This window comes from Rousettus aegyptiacus, unplaced genomic scaffold (assembly GCF_014176215.1).
Source record: "Rousettus aegyptiacus isolate mRouAeg1 unplaced genomic scaffold, mRouAeg1.p scaffold_m13_p_3, whole genome shotgun sequence".
Classification (NCBI taxonomy): domain Eukaryota; kingdom Metazoa; phylum Chordata; class Mammalia; order Chiroptera; family Pteropodidae; genus Rousettus; species Rousettus aegyptiacus.
In genome coordinates, this window is record NW_023416306.1 from 133,681,116 (window position 1) to 133,697,570 (window position 16,455).

Below are 16,455 nucleotides of genomic sequence, written 5' to 3' on the forward strand. Positions count from 1 at the left end.
TGGATTGGTAAGCAGGGAGTTTGCAAGAGGCCAGTGGTTTCCATGCCTCTCCCTGAGCAGTAGATGCTGGGCTAGGGAGCAGAGAGAACCCTGGTTTGGAGCTCCCACCCCTTGCAAATAAGAGTTAACTATAGGGACATTCCAGGAATACCTAAATCCAGCTTTCCTTAAGAAATGAGAATTTGGTCATGACTTGGGGGTGTTGATGGTCAGGAGGGACTTAGGTGCTGCGGTCTGTAGGGCCCTTTGGGAGCATGGCAGGTGGCGTGCAGTGAGGACAGCTGGGGTTTGTGGCCTGGCCCTGTGCTATGTGTGGTGACAGCCCCTCTGGCTGGAGCTGCTTCCCAAGTGGGCATGGCTAGATCTCGGTGTGAAGGCCTCTGTCTGGATCAGAGCTGGATTTCCTCTACCCCCATGCACATGTCATAATAGCAACAACAGTGATCAGAGCTATTGAGTGTTTACTTTGGGCCATGTCCTGTACTTGGGCCCCTTTACATGCATCATCTCAGAACAGCAGTAAAGGAACTTGCCCAGGGGCACGTAGTAGCAGAACCATTTGCCACTGTGCTCTTAACCACTGTCCTGCCCTCCACTTTTCTGCTGTAGGGGCTGAATGTACCTCCTATAACCTTATTTTGGACAAAGTTCTGACTGTCACTCTTGCCGTCTCTCCCCATGACTACACGATGCTGGCTTCTCATGGCTGCTGGTACCGGGGTCCAGGTCTTCTGGGTCCTACTTGCTTTTTGGTCTCTGATGGTCCCTCTAGTCGGACCACCTTGTTTTCTTCTCTGCTTTTTGGCCCTACTTGGTTATAGTATCTTTTCCTGAAAGACCTAACCAGATGAACACAAGAAGTTAACATGTTAATCTATTCTTTTTCTTCTGTGCCTATGGGGATGGCAGCCACATATAATTTTGAAGAAGAGGGTTAAAAGTATTTCTGAATGTACAATTCTGTGTTTCTGTGAACACTGGTTGCTTGGTTGGATGGGTAATTTTTTGACATCCTCTTTCCCCCATCGTTAATGGTGCGACTCCAGTGTATGGAGGGGACTTACAGTTTCATGGTGTGTTCGCAGACATAGTCTCTTTGATCTCTGTCCTCCCAGAGCAGGTGTGGTGTGTGGCTCAGGCAGCAAGGAGCAGATTCCAGAACACCTGCAGGAGGCCCTGCCCCTGTCCGGCTCTCAGGGGAAGTCGCCCTCTGGAGGCTGAAAGCCATTGGGTTTGGCTGCCTTTGGGGCTCATTGGGCCTGCATTTGAGATTCCTGCCCAGTTACCTCAGAGCAGTCTTTGGTCCTGGCCACTGAGAAGGCCCCTGCTGCTTTTTACTGTGGACTGTGTGGTTCTCATGAGAAAATTTGGCATCTAGTGGCTTGAAATTCTAAGGGGCTGAAGGAAGTGGGAGGAAGTTTGGGATTTCCAATGGGGAGGAGATTGAATGGAGTCTAGTGGGCTTCAGTCTGAGTTCCAGGTGGTCCTGGTTACGTGAGTGGTATTCCTCATTGTGGTCATCCAGGTGCCTTCCAAGAATGACATGCATCTCCTATTCCAGGGGCTTACTCTTCAACTTTTCCACTTTACTTGTGCTGTGGGGGGTCTGAATACCAATGGGCTGGCACTGTCCCTGCCTCCTGGGAGCTCATAGACTTGGGGCTGTGGTGGCTGTCATGCTGCAGGACAGGCTTAGGTAGTAAGGCCCTCTAGGGTAGAGAAAAGCCCAGATGGGTGAAGGTCTCTGTGGGTGATGAGGGCAGGAGTCATCCCGTAAACATGGAATGCAGGATTATGCTGGAGGTAAGGGTGGGAGGTGAGGTCAGAAAGGCATGGGCCAGAATGTGTTAGGCCAGGTCAAGGCATTGGATGTTCAAGGACAGATAGTAAAGCTGCCATTGATGACAACAGTTGGCATTTATTGCCACTCGCTACTTAGCACTTTGCTAAGTGCTAGTCATTCTCCATCTCACTGGCTCCTTATCACAACCTAGTGACATAGCTGTGATTCCCCCTATTTTATAGGTGAGGAAACTGAGGCTCATTGCTGGGCCAACTGCCCAAATTCACAAATTGTAAATAGCTGGTTGGGAATGGGAGGTGAGCAGTGTGACTGCCCAGCTTTCCCACCCTGAGGGTCCTGTCTAGCATTTCGCAGCAAGGGTTCCCATCTCTCACTTTGAGACACACCCTGTGGGGCAACAAAGAATGATCAAAAGGAGCCTGGGGGCAGCCGCTCTCAATTTAAATACCAAGGTTAGAGGTGGGGAGCTGGCAAGAGGCACCAGGCTCTGTGCTCATCTAAGTCACCACCAGGCAAACCTTGCAGACCACCCAGAGACCACACCAGCCACCTACCACAGCCCCCTCTGTCTCCTTATGTCCTGAGAGTCTTCCCCTTCTGTGTCTTGGGATGGGTGTCCTGCAGGAGCAGGGTATCTGCGGCCCCAGGATGGAGACTGCCCTTGTTTGTCTTGCACAATGACAGCCCCAGCTCCTGGCCTGGGGCTGTCTATTTTTATCCAGCTCCAAGGTCTCTGCTTCACTTTCCTGTCTTGTTGTTGAGGCCACTTCAGAAGGAATGGTGGGAATTTTGAGACTCAGTCACAGCTGAGCAGGCAAGAACATATCAATGGGGTGGGCAGGGCAGGGGGGTAGCAGATAGTAGAATGTCTTCTTTCAGCTCTCTGCTGAATGGTTGACATAACACTTCCATCTGATCTCTACATCAGCTCCGAATTTAGATATATGATCTCCACCAAACAGATCAGAAAACAAGCTCGGAGGGGCAAGTGACTTCACCAAGATCACTCAGTGAGGAGCAGAGCCTTGACACTGGGTTTCTTACCTAACTCGGGGCCTGGGCACTGTCTTCCAATTGTCTAAAGCCCCCTCAAGCCATTCTCTTCCCTTCCGCAACAGTTGGGTTTGGTTTAGTTTGCTTGTGGGGAAAGCCAGATTAGCCAGTTAAATTCATACTAAGGTGAGAGTAGTTGGTAGGTAACCCTTGGCAATTTAAAAGCAGTCTCTGCCTTAATTCAAAGAGTTGCAGGATGAAGGGCCACATGGGAATGGCTATTCTGAGGAGGGCTGAGGGAGGAGGGCAGGGTTCTCTCAGCCTTGGGGTACTCTAGGCTGGAAGAACAGAATGAGCAAGACACAAGGAGCTTTGTGCCCTTGTCCTAGGTGGTAGAAGGAGCATCCAGGCAAGGCTTGGTGCTGGGTGCTGAGTGAGCCCTAGACCATTTAACGGGAGCCCGAAGTGATGGAATTGCTTTAGAAGCTAGGTCTGCCTGACTCCATGCTGTGGGGCTGGAGGACGCAGCACTGACTAGGCTTCCTCAGGAACCAGTGATTCCTTTCGGGTATCCGATTCTAGTGCCTATTGGATATCTGTTCAAATGCTTTATTAAGTACCCACTGTATGCAAGGCACGATATAAGCTGCCTGTTACAGGGACCAGGTTGCCCGTTTTGCCGACCTCGGATGTGTATACTGGTAACTCAGTCCTTGCAGCATGCTGGTTTCTTTAGAGCTGTGTCAGTGAGGGCAAGCCCCATATTTTAAAGAGGAGAGGACCCAGGGAAAGAAGGGAGCTACACAGGACCATGTGGAGAGTTAGGGGTTCAGCTGGATGTGGGTGTTTTTTCTCCATCAACCAGGTTCTAAGCTCTGTAGATACAGATCCTTCTGTAGGGTCTTTGCATTTTGTAGATTGACAGAGTTTGGGAAGAGAGGCCCAGAGAAGTTAGGAGAGTGGCTGAGGGCCACTCAGCAAGCATAAGCAAATAGAGCCAGTTCACAACCCATGTGGCTCCGTGTTTCCCACCCACCTACCACCTTTCCTCTCATTGGTCTCTGAAGGGGGTACTTTTTGGGGTCACTGCTGTCCATGTGCATCGTCAGTGCCTACAGAAGCTGGAAGAGGAGTGTGCTGGTGCACTACCATCTGCTGCTTCCCGATTCTAGGTCCCAAGCATGCTGTCCTCAGATGCCCTCATCTAGCACAGACCCTTGAGAGTCTTGTTCTCCAAAGTGCTCTGTTCAGGTCATTCAGTGTGTGCTGAGCTTCTGTAGCAAGATGGGCTGAAGAGCATCGGCTGTGTACCAGTGGGTTCTGGGTTCAAGTCCCAGCTGTGTCATTTCCTAGTTGTGGGACTCAAGTGCAGCCACTTAACTACTCTGTTCATTAGTTTCCTTACCTGTAAAATGGGGATGATTATAACACCACATATCTTATGGTGAGGGTTAAATTAAATGATACTTGTAAATTAGCCAAGGCTATTACAGTGTACCAGACTCTGTGCTTAGGTCTGGGAGCACAGAGATAAAAATTATATCATTTCTGCCCTCAAGGTACTCACAGACAGGTAAAGACACAAACAGTAGCAATGAGAAGTAGTGTAAGAGTCAGTCCAGAGAAAGAAGAGATTAGTGATCAGTTCTTGGTGTGGTTAAGAGGTGACCTAGGGAGACTCCCTGGCAGAGGTGATATCCAAGTTGGGTTTTACAGGATGAATAAGAATCTACCAAAGAGACAAGATGTGGGGGTGAGAAACATGTTTCAGGTACAAAGAATAGCAGGTGCAAAGGCTCGGAAGTGTGAAAACAGCCTGATGTTGAGAAGCCAAAGGATGTCAGAGGGGTAGGGAAGCGAAGAACCAGGTTTTGGTGTGAGATAAGGCCAGGAGGCTAAGGTCTGAACAATATTTTCAAAAACTTTTTGCTGTAATATACAGAGTACCCAGGTAAGTGTCCAGATTGGTGAATTTTTTCACACTGATCACACTGGGTTGACAGGCAGGGCCAGGGTGACATTGCTGTACATGATGGTGCTTAATCCTGACATACGATAGTACTCATTGCCTGTGGGTCCAGGGCTGCTGCATGCCTAGTAAAAAGCCAGAGGGGTAAAGTTTTAGCTGAAAAGAGGGTTTCATTTGTCTTTGGAGAGTAGGAAGGATGTTTTGCCTGGAGTTTGAGACATCCAGTGTCCTGACACAATTAGACTTGAACCTAGAATGGTCCCCATGGGATAAGAGTTGGCCTTTGGGTGTGACCCATACCCGGTCTGCCTATCCCCCAAGTCAGACTCCAGCCTGGAGGTGGTGAGCAGGTTTCAGACTGACCCTGAGCTCCCGGGCCAGACCAGCTTGCCATTTCTCATTCAGAAGTGGCCTCACACTCCTTGCCTTCTCTCAGGGCTGGGGTGGGAGGGAAAGAGTACTCTCCCCCCGGTTCCAAAATCAGCAGCATTTGGAAGTTACAGCAAGCCTCTGCCTTACACTTTTATTTTTTTAGATTTGACCAACCAAAGAGAAAAAGAGCCTTCGTCCCTTCTTAAAACCTCCTCGGTATCTCAGAAAGGGACCCATTTTTCCTGGGCTGGTTTTTGAGACTGGAGTAGAGGTAGTGAGGGGAAAAGGGCAGAAGTGACAGAGGTCACTTCAGCAGTCCTGGAAGTACCAGGCAGTGTTGGAAGGGTTCTGGGCTACCTGGTTTGCCAGGAAGCCAGAGTGGGTTCCAGGCTTGGCTTACCCTTTATCCTGCTTACCTCAGGTAAGCTCCTTACCTCTTCATTCTCAGCTCAGCTGTACATTGGGGCCATTGGGCCACTGATCTTGGGGCCCCTTGATACTGATACTCGGGGCCCCTTGATACTAATGTGTTCTAGGCAGAGGGTACCAGCTTCTAGGCCTTGGGGTTGTGGCCTACAGCTTCTGAGCTTCTCATGATTGTCCCAAAGCAAAACTAAGGCCTGGGACAAGACCATGTAGAGAGAGGTGGTCAGTGCCCTGGATGGCTCCCCTTCCCCATCCCAGAGCACTAAAGCTTAGGGACTCGGGTGGGTGTACACTTGAATAATAAAGAATCCAAGGCCCAGAAAGGGTGACTGACTTGCCAGAGATTGTCAGCAAAGGACCCTAGGGCTGCTGGTATGTTTCCTGACTATAGGCTTTAGGGTGACAAGTCAATATATTGAACATTCACTAAGACCCTTCTGCATGCCAGTATCAGGTGACACAAAGTGAAGAAAACCTGTAGCTTCCACTTGAGGAGCAGATGGTCTAGAAGGAGAGGAAGGCAACAAGCAAAGAATGGGGAGTGATTGTGCTAAGTGCTGTGGTGCTATGGGCACGGCTTAGCACTGGCTTAGAAACAGGGGACTCTGTTGTAGTGGGAACGGGGTGTTCAGGGAAAGCTTCAAGGAAAACCCGATTCTGAATTGGATTTTGTAAAATGACTAGGAGTTCACCAAGAAGACAGCAGGATCTAGACAGCCTGTCAGAAAGGTAAATCCGGAGAAGGTTTCTTGAATCCGAAGAAGTGGGCTGGAAAAGGGCCTGCCATCACTAGGCAAGGGGAACCCTGGGATATACTTGGTCTGAAAAGGGCTTTGGACCCTGTCTGGCACCGAGCATAGAACTTAGGCTATAGCCAGAGGTCGTTGTGAAACTAATTAATTAATTAATTAATTTTTGCCTAGGGCACAGAGAGAGAGAGAGAGAGAGAGAGAGAGAGAGAGAGAGAGAGAGAATGAGAACACAGAAAGACAGAAAGATCATAACATAGATTTAAGAATCACAGCTAACACAGAGCTATGTGCTAGGTACTTTCTAAGTGCCATGCACATATTCAATTCATTCATGGACTCTTCCCCACAACTCTTATGAGGTAACCACTTTTATTAGTCAAGTTAAAGGAGATGTACTGAGGCTCAGAGAGGTTAAGTAACTTGCATAAGTCACACAGCTGGAAAGCAGTAGAACTGGGATCAGAACCCAGGCAGTCTGGCCCTTGTTGGGTTCCTCAGTATCTGGCGCAGTGCCCTCTCTGCCCCATGGGAGATGTAGGACTCACATAGTTCTGGCTCCTTGGGGGCTCCTGTGTCCCTGGGTACCCGAGATTTGGCATGAACAACTCACTAGGCCCCAAAGCAGCTTTGCTCATTGGATGGTTCCTGGATGAGTAAATGAAAGACCAGTGAGATGGTGGGTGGGTAGGCTTCTGAGAGGAGATGTTGGGCTGAGGGAAAGTCTGTGCCTGTCCGGAGCTGCTTGACTTTGAGCTGGAGCAGACAGCCCCTAACCTCTGCTATGCCTCGAGGGGCCTGCATCACCAGGCAGAACAGGCAGGTTTTCTCAGGAGACCTGAAATTCCAGAAAATGCACTTGGTTGCATCCAGTCTAATCGCAGCCCTCTGTCTGCCAGGTCCCATGGCTCGCCTTCCTCCTGTCCCTGCTGGCAGGCTTTCCTTGGGTGTCTGTAACAATCGGGAGCCGCACTTGAAAGTTTTCTTGTCAGGGTAGAGTGGCTGTTGCCAAGAGCTCCTCTGATGCAAAAAAATATATCCTGAAGGTACTTTATCAGATGTTTTGTATTAAACATTCTCCTTCTGTGGCCCTTGGTCGCCAAGGGAAGCAGAGATGCATGGCTTTTCCAGTTGCCCTTGTGGAAAGAATTCCTGGGGTTTACAGGCCTTTCTGCAACCCCCTGCCCCCCAAGTCAGGGCCTGGCACCCTCAGCCACAGAGGGTCAGGCCTTGGGGACTGGCACTTCTGCAAAGCAGGGGCCTTCCTGTCCTGAGGGAAGGACACTGTTCTCACCCTGAGGTATAAGTTTCTGGGTTTGGAAAAGTAGAAGTCTCCGGTCTGCAGCAGACATTCAAGCTACTGTCCCAGACTGCAAGGTGAATTGTTGCTGAGACTTTAAAAGGAGAGGTGGGAATTCAGAGATAGGAGCCTGGAAACCATTTTGACCTCTGAGTCAGCCAGGGTAGTGTCAGCACCAAACAGAGCTGTGAGAAGCCTGGCTGTTGGGCCTTCTGTGCCAGGTTGGGGAACAAAGTAGAGAGATGGGTTCTGTCACACAGCCTGAAATCAAGAGGAGTGTGGCAGGGCTGGGGGATGTATGGTTCCTCGGCAGCCCTGGGAAACAGCTATGGGGAGAGACTTTGCTGGTAGATGTGGTCAGTGGGGTGTGCTGGGGGAGGGACAAGGGCTGAGGGCAGCTGTTCTGGCTCCAGCTCCAGCTCTGGCCTCTTGAGCTGATTGGTGTGAAATCCAGCATGCACCCCCTAGACAGGCTGCGCCAGCCCAGGATATACATACCCCAAGAAGTCCCAGACTATGTCTCCTCTACCCCTCTGCCTGTCTCTACTCACCTGCTCAGCCCACCTGTCCACAGGGTCACAGGAGAAGAAGAACATTTCTAAGGCAAGGACTCTCAGCTTCTCTCAGAGGGCAGATGTTGGAATGTGGCTTGGGGGGCTTGACTCTAAGGGCAGGGCCTGGATCTTCTCCACCTAGTGCCCAGCTCAGAGCCTGGCGTGCAGTAAATAATGGGTTTGTGTTTGTGATTCACAGAGATGCCATGGCTTCTCTATACCCCTGGACTCTGGCAGCTCATATTGTCTTTCTCAGGCTCAGAGAGACCCTGATTTGGGGTAGAGAAACCCTGCCTCTAGGGCCTCTGCTGCTGTTTGGCCTGAGAGGGGAACTAAGGAGGACAGAGAGAGCCTAGGCTCCTGGGGAGACAGACCCTGTCTCCTACCTGGCTGCCCAGTTGTGTTGTAGCATAGCTGCCAGCCCTCTTCCTCACAAGGTAAAGGCTAGAAAGAACTCCAGGGGCTTCCTCTAAGTCTAAAGGTCATGCCACACCTGGCTTAGGGGCCAGGAGACCCAGGTCCCAGTCCTGGCTCTATTCCACGTCTCTTGGTAGTCTTAAACTGCTTCCACTCAGCTTCTCCATCTGTAAAATGGGACAGTGTTCAAACTCATTGGTTCTCAACCCTCTTTTCACAGAGTTCCATGAAGACTTTTTAAATAGCTAGGACCCCATTCCAGAGGGGAGGGGTCTAGGCATAGGATTTTAAAAAATTCACGAGGTGATTCTAATATGCAGCCAGGGAAAAGAACCCAGGTCCAGATGGACCTAGAAGAGACCTAGACCATCCAGCCATTTCCCCTTAAGGCAGGAACCTTTTCTGTATCTGGGCCCCCAGCCTGTACTTGGTGACTTCTGGGGACAGACACACATGGCATTTTAAAACAGCCCGTCATGTTTGTGAACTGCCCTGGCTCCGGTCCCTTCAGCGTTGATGTGTGTTCTGAGGGTTAGCAGTATGAGAACACCAGCGAGGTCACATCTGAATGTCCCTCTGGGGTCACCGGGTGTTTACACGTCAGGTTCTCACCACAGTCTGGTGAAGTGTGTGTTGTAACTTCCAGTTGTCAGGTGAGAAAGCTAGGTTTGGGAGGTGGTTAAAGTGACTTGCTCAAAGACACTCAGCGGAAGGCAAGCATCTGATCAGCTCCTTCATGCAGATGTTGTAGCTTTCATCTTCCACAGGAAGGTGAGTTCTCTGTGATTGCTCAGGAAAGCTGGGGGCAGCCCCACCTAGGCCTTGATGCCTTCCTTGTTACCTTGATGCCTCCCTTGGGTTTCAACAGATTTACCTAAAAATAAAATGAGCCACTCGGCTCTTCCCAAGCCTTCTTCTAGACTTCAGAGTAGGGTGTGGAGTAAGAGGTATGTACATGACAGGAGGATGTTGGGGACCAAGAGAGCAGAGGTGAAAAGCCCAGGCTTTGGGGTCTAAATCACATAGCCTTTTTCAGCCTTACTTTGCTCCATTTCTGGCAGGTGGGCTGAGCAACACCTCACGGATGCCATGGAGATCCCATATGTACTGTAGGTAGTACAGTGCTGACACATTTAATCTTCAGTAAATAGTAATGAAGTGTATTGATAACCAAGTATTTGCATGAGAGATAGGACTGCGTGAAGAAGAAGATAGCCAAGGTAGAGCCTTCTCAGAGAACTTGGAATCTAATCTAATCCTAAAAAGGCAGTGTGAGTTCTGTTTCCTGAGTGAACAGTGTGAGCTGGGAGACAGTGCTGCCCAGGGCCGCTGCAAGGGATGCTGAGAGCAGAGCTGGGCTTAGGAGGCAGAGGGTTTCACCAGGCTGAGGGGGAAAGGGCACCCCAGGCCCAGGGAACCTCTGGGCAAAGTCAAAGCAATGTGAGGATGCTTGTTCTGGGAAGGAAAGTGATCCCATAGGACAGTAAGAAGTGAGGCCCACGAGGAGAGTCTTGAATGTCAACTAAGGGAGAGCTGGACTTTACTCCGTGGTGGGCCATGGCTGCATGTCCCAGAAATACTCCTGATTGATAGATGGATTGACTGCGGCTTTCGAGAATAGATTTGTATGGCCCAAGAATGTAGAGTTTCGTTTGTTTAATATAAACGTCTTATTGACTTGTGCAAAAAAGCACATACAAGGGAACAATATTTTCAAATCAAATGTATTTGTGTAACTACTGCCCAGATCAAGAAATAAAATGACATCAAAAATTCCCTCTTAGCTTCCCTTCCAGTCACTCCCTTTCCCCAACTGGCAGCTAAGCTCTGTCCTGACTTGGAATACCAGACTCGTTTTCCTGTTTTTGAACCTGCTGCAGATGGAAGTAGCTCATCTTTTTTCTTTTAATTGACATATAACTGATATATAACATCATATTAACTTAAGATGTACAACATCATGATTGGATATATAAATATACTGTGAAATAATTACCACAGTAAGTCTAGTTAACATCCATCACTACATGTACTTAAAAACATTTTTTTCCTTGTGATGAGAACTCTTAGGATTTACTCTTAACAACTTTTCTATATACCATACATCAGTGTTAACTACAGTCACCATGCTGCATATTATCCCCAGGACTTATTTATCTCATAACTGGAAGTTTGTGCCTTTTGACTCCCCTTGACCTCTGGCAACTACCAATCCTGTGGGCTCTTCTTTAACTCAACAGAATGTTTGTGAGGCCCTTCTATATTGTTATGACACCTGTGATCGCTCATTCATTGCTGGATAATATTCTCTGGGCACAGACCGCAGGTCTCCCAGTCTAATGTATTTATTCCACTACCGATGGGCACTTGGGTAGTTCCCAGTTTCTAGCTTCTACCCATGATGTTACAATAAATATTCTTGGACAACTTTTTCTGTGGACATAGGGACACACTTCTCTTGAGTATGTACCTGGGAGTGGAATTGCTGGGCTCTACATTAATCTGTGGTCAGCTTTATTCCATGCTCTGCCCGACTGTTGTCCAAGTCTATGGCATTCACTCAGAAACACTTTTAGGGGGATTTTGGTTCATTCCACTCATTTTGCTGAGACTCCCCCTCCTCGCCCCCCCCCCCTAAGAGGGACTGTGCATACTTGGACCCATAGCCTCCAAGTTGTAGAGCTTGGTTTAGACCTGGGGTCTTCCCTATCTGTCCAGAGCTTCTGCCCACATGGAAGTAGTGCCTCACCTGCCACACAGAGGAATTCAGGTCCCATACCCTTCACCCTTGAGGCAGGATTTTAGTTCTGTATCCTTTTCAAAGGCCCTGGGCAATGCACTCTGGGAAAAACAAAAAAGAAGTAAAGAGTGAAAGGAAACCAAACATTGGAAAAGAAGTGTGTTTCCAATAAACTGGGCCTTTCACCGGTAGCCAAAACATTACATTCCTGGACCCCGGGAGCAGCCGGCTGGGTTTGCCTCTCTGGGCTGTAAATCTTGCCAGGCGTTCGGTCGGGACTCTCGCATCATCCACAGGACACACAGACAGGCAGTGTCCTTCGGGGTTTTGGATCCCTGGACTTTGGGGTGGCATGTCATTTTTTCAGTGGGCTGGCTCAGCCCCTTCAGGTCCTCTGACAACGGGCCTCCGAGGCCCTTCTGAGGGAGCAGTGTATGAGTTACCGTAAGAGATTTTCTTCACTTGCCCACCCCCTCCCTTTCTTGGGTGCTTTGATGGGTTTGAGGTGTTTATAGGCTTGATTCACAACCGAGTTACCAGGGTTTTCCACGGAAATAACTTATTAAAGGGGCCGTGCACACAGCGACATTGAAGTCTGGGGAGGGGAGCGCATCAAAGGCGGCCCACAGCCCAGCCAGGCAGCGGTTCCCTGGCCTGGCACTCAGACATGACCAGGAGGGGCAAGGAGGGGGCGGGCCTGGGCAGCAGGAAAAACACTTGGGCTTAAGAAAATACTCCTCAGACAAACCCAAACTCAGGTCCATGGGAAAAAAGGGGAAAAGTAAAAGCCCAGTATCTCAGGCCAGCCCTCCTATCGGACCTTCCTACCCAGAGGTGGGAACATGTGGGTGCCCAGCCGATGCATGTGCCTGGCTTTGTGCTGTCATGCCTGCTCCTCCCCTCAGCTCAGGGCTGTTCCTTGGAAGGAATTAGGGCTTTGGGCTGCCTGCTGCCTTTTGCCAGGGATGAGTTGGGGAAGTTAGAGGTAGAGGGATTTTCTGGTTCCCTGGGCCTTCCAGATAGCTCTTTCCTTTGATTTAATCACATCTGATTTATCCTTTGAAGCTCACTAAGAGCCTTCTTTTTCCAGGAAGCATTCAGGCATTGAGCAGCCCACAGTGGCTTCTCTTTTTTCTGAACTTTTAGTAGTTTTCATTTTTCTGCTACTCCCTTGCAGTGAGTTGACTTAGCATTCAGTTTATCCACTCTCCCCAAACTGCCCCCAGACTGTGAATGAATACTGTCTAGGAAGGACCTTGGTCTGCCTTTGCTCCTCGGGGAAACTGGTGGCCCTGGCGCCTGACATTGCCCATCTTGTGCAGGAAGACGTGGATTGGATTTGGTCTCTGCAACTTAATCCTGATTCTTGCACAGTAATAATCACAATAGCAGTAGAAGAAGTAATAATAATTGCAAAAATTTGAGTGTAAAACATGTGGCAGATACTGTTTCTTATTCCTTAAGTTCATTCAGTCCAAATAAAGTAGGTTCTGTTATTACTTAACCCCATTTTTCATATGAGAAAACTGAGGCCCAAAGGAGGAGAAGTAATTTGCCCAGAGGCAAGAAGCTAGTAAGTGGAAGAGGTGGGGTTTGAATCCAGATCTACCTGACTCCAGAGCTTGTGTCCTTGGACAAGTCACTTTACCTGTCTGGACCAAAATCACCCCCACATTCTGTCAGTGAGTTCACAGACTGGTTGGAGAAACAAGACAAGCCCTCATGCTTAGGGTTTGTTGTTTATTTTGTTTTATTAAGACATAATCTACATACAGTAATACTTTTTGAAAGTGCACTGTTCTATAAATTTTTTTGAATTAATTAATTAGTTGTATGGTGACATTGGTTAACGAAATCCAATAGGTTTCAGCTGTACACTTTAACAGTAAGGCGCATGTGTGTGTGTGTGTGTGTGTGTGTGTGTGTGTGTGTACACTGTATGTTCACCTCCCTTAGTGAGATTTCTTTCTGTCATCACATATTTGACCCCCTTTACCCCATCTACCTCCCCCTAACCTCTGGTATGTTCTATGAATTTTGACAGTTGGGCTAACCTTTATCATACAATCAAGGCATAGAACATTTTCATTGCCCCCAAAATTTCCTTGGTGCCCCCTTTAAGGTCAGCCCTTAAGCTAAACCCTATATGCTGGCAGCCACTCATCCGATTTCTATATAGTTTTGCCTCTTCCAAACTATCCTACAAATATAATCATACAGCAAGTAACATTTTGTATCATTTTCTTTAATTCAGAATAATGCTTTGAAATTTATCTATGCTCTTGCATGAGTGGACATTTGGGTTATTTCCAGTGATTTTGGCTAAAGACATTTGTGTTCAAATTTTTGTGTGAACATAACTTTTCAGTTCATTTGGGTGGTAAGTACCTATGAGTTGGATTGCTGGGTGTATAGTTAAAAGTATGCTTGACTTTATAAAAAACTGTCAAAAATGGTTTTCCAAAGTTTTACTATTTTGCAATCTCTCCAGCAGTGTATGAGAGTTCCAGTTATTCCACATCCTCACCAGCACTTGGTATGGTCAGTTTATTTTTCTTTGAGTTATTCTAATAGATGTGTAGTGGTATTTCATTGTGGTTTTAATCCACATTTTCCTAGTGAGTAATGATGTTGAATGTTTTTTTATGTGCTTATTTGGCATCTGTGCTGTATGTCTTTTTGGTAAAGTGTCTGTTCAGATCTTTGCACATTTTTCGTGTCGGGTTGGTTGCTTTCTTACTGAATTTTAAGAGTTCTTTATATATTCTGGCTATCAGTCCTTTAAAAGATGTATTTTATAACTATTTTCTCTCAGTCTTTGGCTTGTTATTTCATTCTCATAATAGAATCTTTGGAAAAACAGAGGTTTTTCATTTTTCTGAAGCCCATTTCATCAGTTTTTTCTTTTCATGCTTTTTGAGTTGTATAAAGAACTGCAAAAGCCAGGGTCACAAAAGTTTTCTCCTTTCTTCCAGAACTTCTATAGTTTTAGGATTTACTTTTAGGTTTGAGTTAATCTTTATATAAGGATCTAGGTTCTCTCTCTCTCTCTCTCTCTCTCTAACCCTTTCTTTTTTGAGTTATGTTGGTCCCTTTGTCAAAAATCAATTGATCATATATGTGTATTCTCTTTCTGGATTCTATTCTGTTTCATTGTCTGTGTGTCTATCCTTTTACCAATACTACACTGTCTTGATTACTATAGCTTCATAGTTTTGAAATCTGGTAGTGTGAGTGAGTCCTCTGACTTTGGTCTTTTGCAAAGTTGTTTTGGCTATTCTAGGCATTCGCATTTCCATATTAATTTTAGAATCAGCTGTTGATGTTTACAAAAAGGCCTGCTGGGATTTTAATTGGGATTGCATTGAATCTATAGATCAGTTTGAACAGAGCTAACATCTTGACAATATTGAGTCTTCCAATCAATGAATATGGTATATCTCTATATATTTAGGTCTTTGATTTCTCTCATCAGAGAAAACAGATCTTGCGCATTATTGTTAAATGTATACCAGTGTAGTTTATGTTTCTTGGTTCTATTGTAAGTTGTCAAACATTTTGCAATTATTACCAGTATATAGAAATACAATTAATTTTTATGTAATGACCTTGTATGCATAAGATTTTAATGGCTCTGGTCCTTGATAGTAGGTGCCATGTTTCAAAGGAAATGTTGCAAAGTGGAGAATTTTTTTCTTCTGGACTCTCAGAAACATTACCTCTGCCCCATGGCATTCCCTAAGATAGTCAAGTGTGAATTTATTCATTCTACTGAGACAAATGTGACATCTTGGGCAAGTTGAGTAGGCCTTTGTGTGTCAGTTTTCTGTCTGTACAATGGAACACAATGGAAAGAACTGGATCAGATGACCTGGTGAGATCCCTCCTGCTCTGAGCCCGATAATATTCATATAAACTATGGGATGGAGATTTGGAAGAGAGCTGAGTCCTTATCTTAGGGGGATAAGGACTGAGAGGTCAGGATACTTGCCCGTGCTTGCATGATAGCTAATGAGAAGGCAGGACCCCTGATTTGGACAGGGAATGACAGCCTAGCATGGTGCCTGGGAGCTGATACCACTGCCACAGCGGGAGGGAGAGAGAGGCCGAAGAGGTGGCCATCGGCTCAGCTGTGACCCTCAGAAGTGGCCTGTTCACATTTGGCTGTTTTCGAAGTATAAAAACACTGTGCTTGGAAATGAGGGTTTTGGCTGACCTCACCCTGAGTGTGGAGTTTAAAGGCCTTTGTAACTCTTTGGTTTGGAACAGGGTCTAGGCATGGCTAGGGGAAAACACTGGAACCCGTTCGTGCTCGTTCCAGTTGCTTTGCCTCTCCCTCTAGTCACTGCTTTCCCCCCATCCGTGGCAGGCTCTTTGGCATGAAGAGTGCAGGCCCTTGCCGTTGTGCTTCCTGGTTGGTGGGACTGCTCAGGGTCCAGGCAGGAGGACAGGCAAGGGCTTTGGCCAGTGGTTAGCCACAGTAGGGGTGGCCTTTCCACATCATCCCCCTCTTTCAGAGTAGAGAGAACCTTAGACCCTGGCAGCATCCCTAAGAGGATGCTGGGACACTGTCCCAGAGCTCTTGATCCACACAAAAGAGGTAGACTTGAGGTGACCACGACCTTCTGGCCACCAGAGCCACACCATAGTCCAGGGCTGGGCCAGAGCCAGAGTAGATGGCCTGGTGCCTGCCTGGTTGGCCTCTGGTCTCTGTCCCTTGGCACTGCTGCGAGTTATGACTCTTTCCCCGACAAGAGCCTTCCCCTTTGGGAGAGAAATCAGGGAAGGAAGTCAAAACCTAACTGCCCATATTTTTTTAGAGATGCATAATGAAGAATGTAAGGGGAAATGATATGAGGTCTTTAGCTAAAACAAACAAGCAAATAACTAAAGACAAGGGGCTAAATGAAGCAATCTTGATAATTGTTGAACTAGTGAAGCAGAGCCTGAGAATGGGTTTTGACACATGTTTTTTTCTGGGTGGGAGGATGTTCTCAGGAGAAGTGAATGAGGGAAGCAGGATAGGGCAGTAAGGATGTGGTTTCACTTGGAGCCTAGCCTCAGCCTTATCCACTGGGAGCTCTGGGATGGGAACTGTACCAGAGTGGGTCACACCTTGAGACAAGGGTCG

The 16,455-nt window shown here is 47.5% G+C and overlaps 1 protein-coding gene across 2 annotated transcripts in view; it reads left to right on the forward strand.

Moving 5' to 3' along the window:
• Positions 1 to 16,455, forward strand: part of SMAD6 (SMAD family member 6) — a 72,724-nt gene that overhangs the window by 13,679 nt on the left and 42,590 nt on the right. The window lies entirely within an intron of this gene.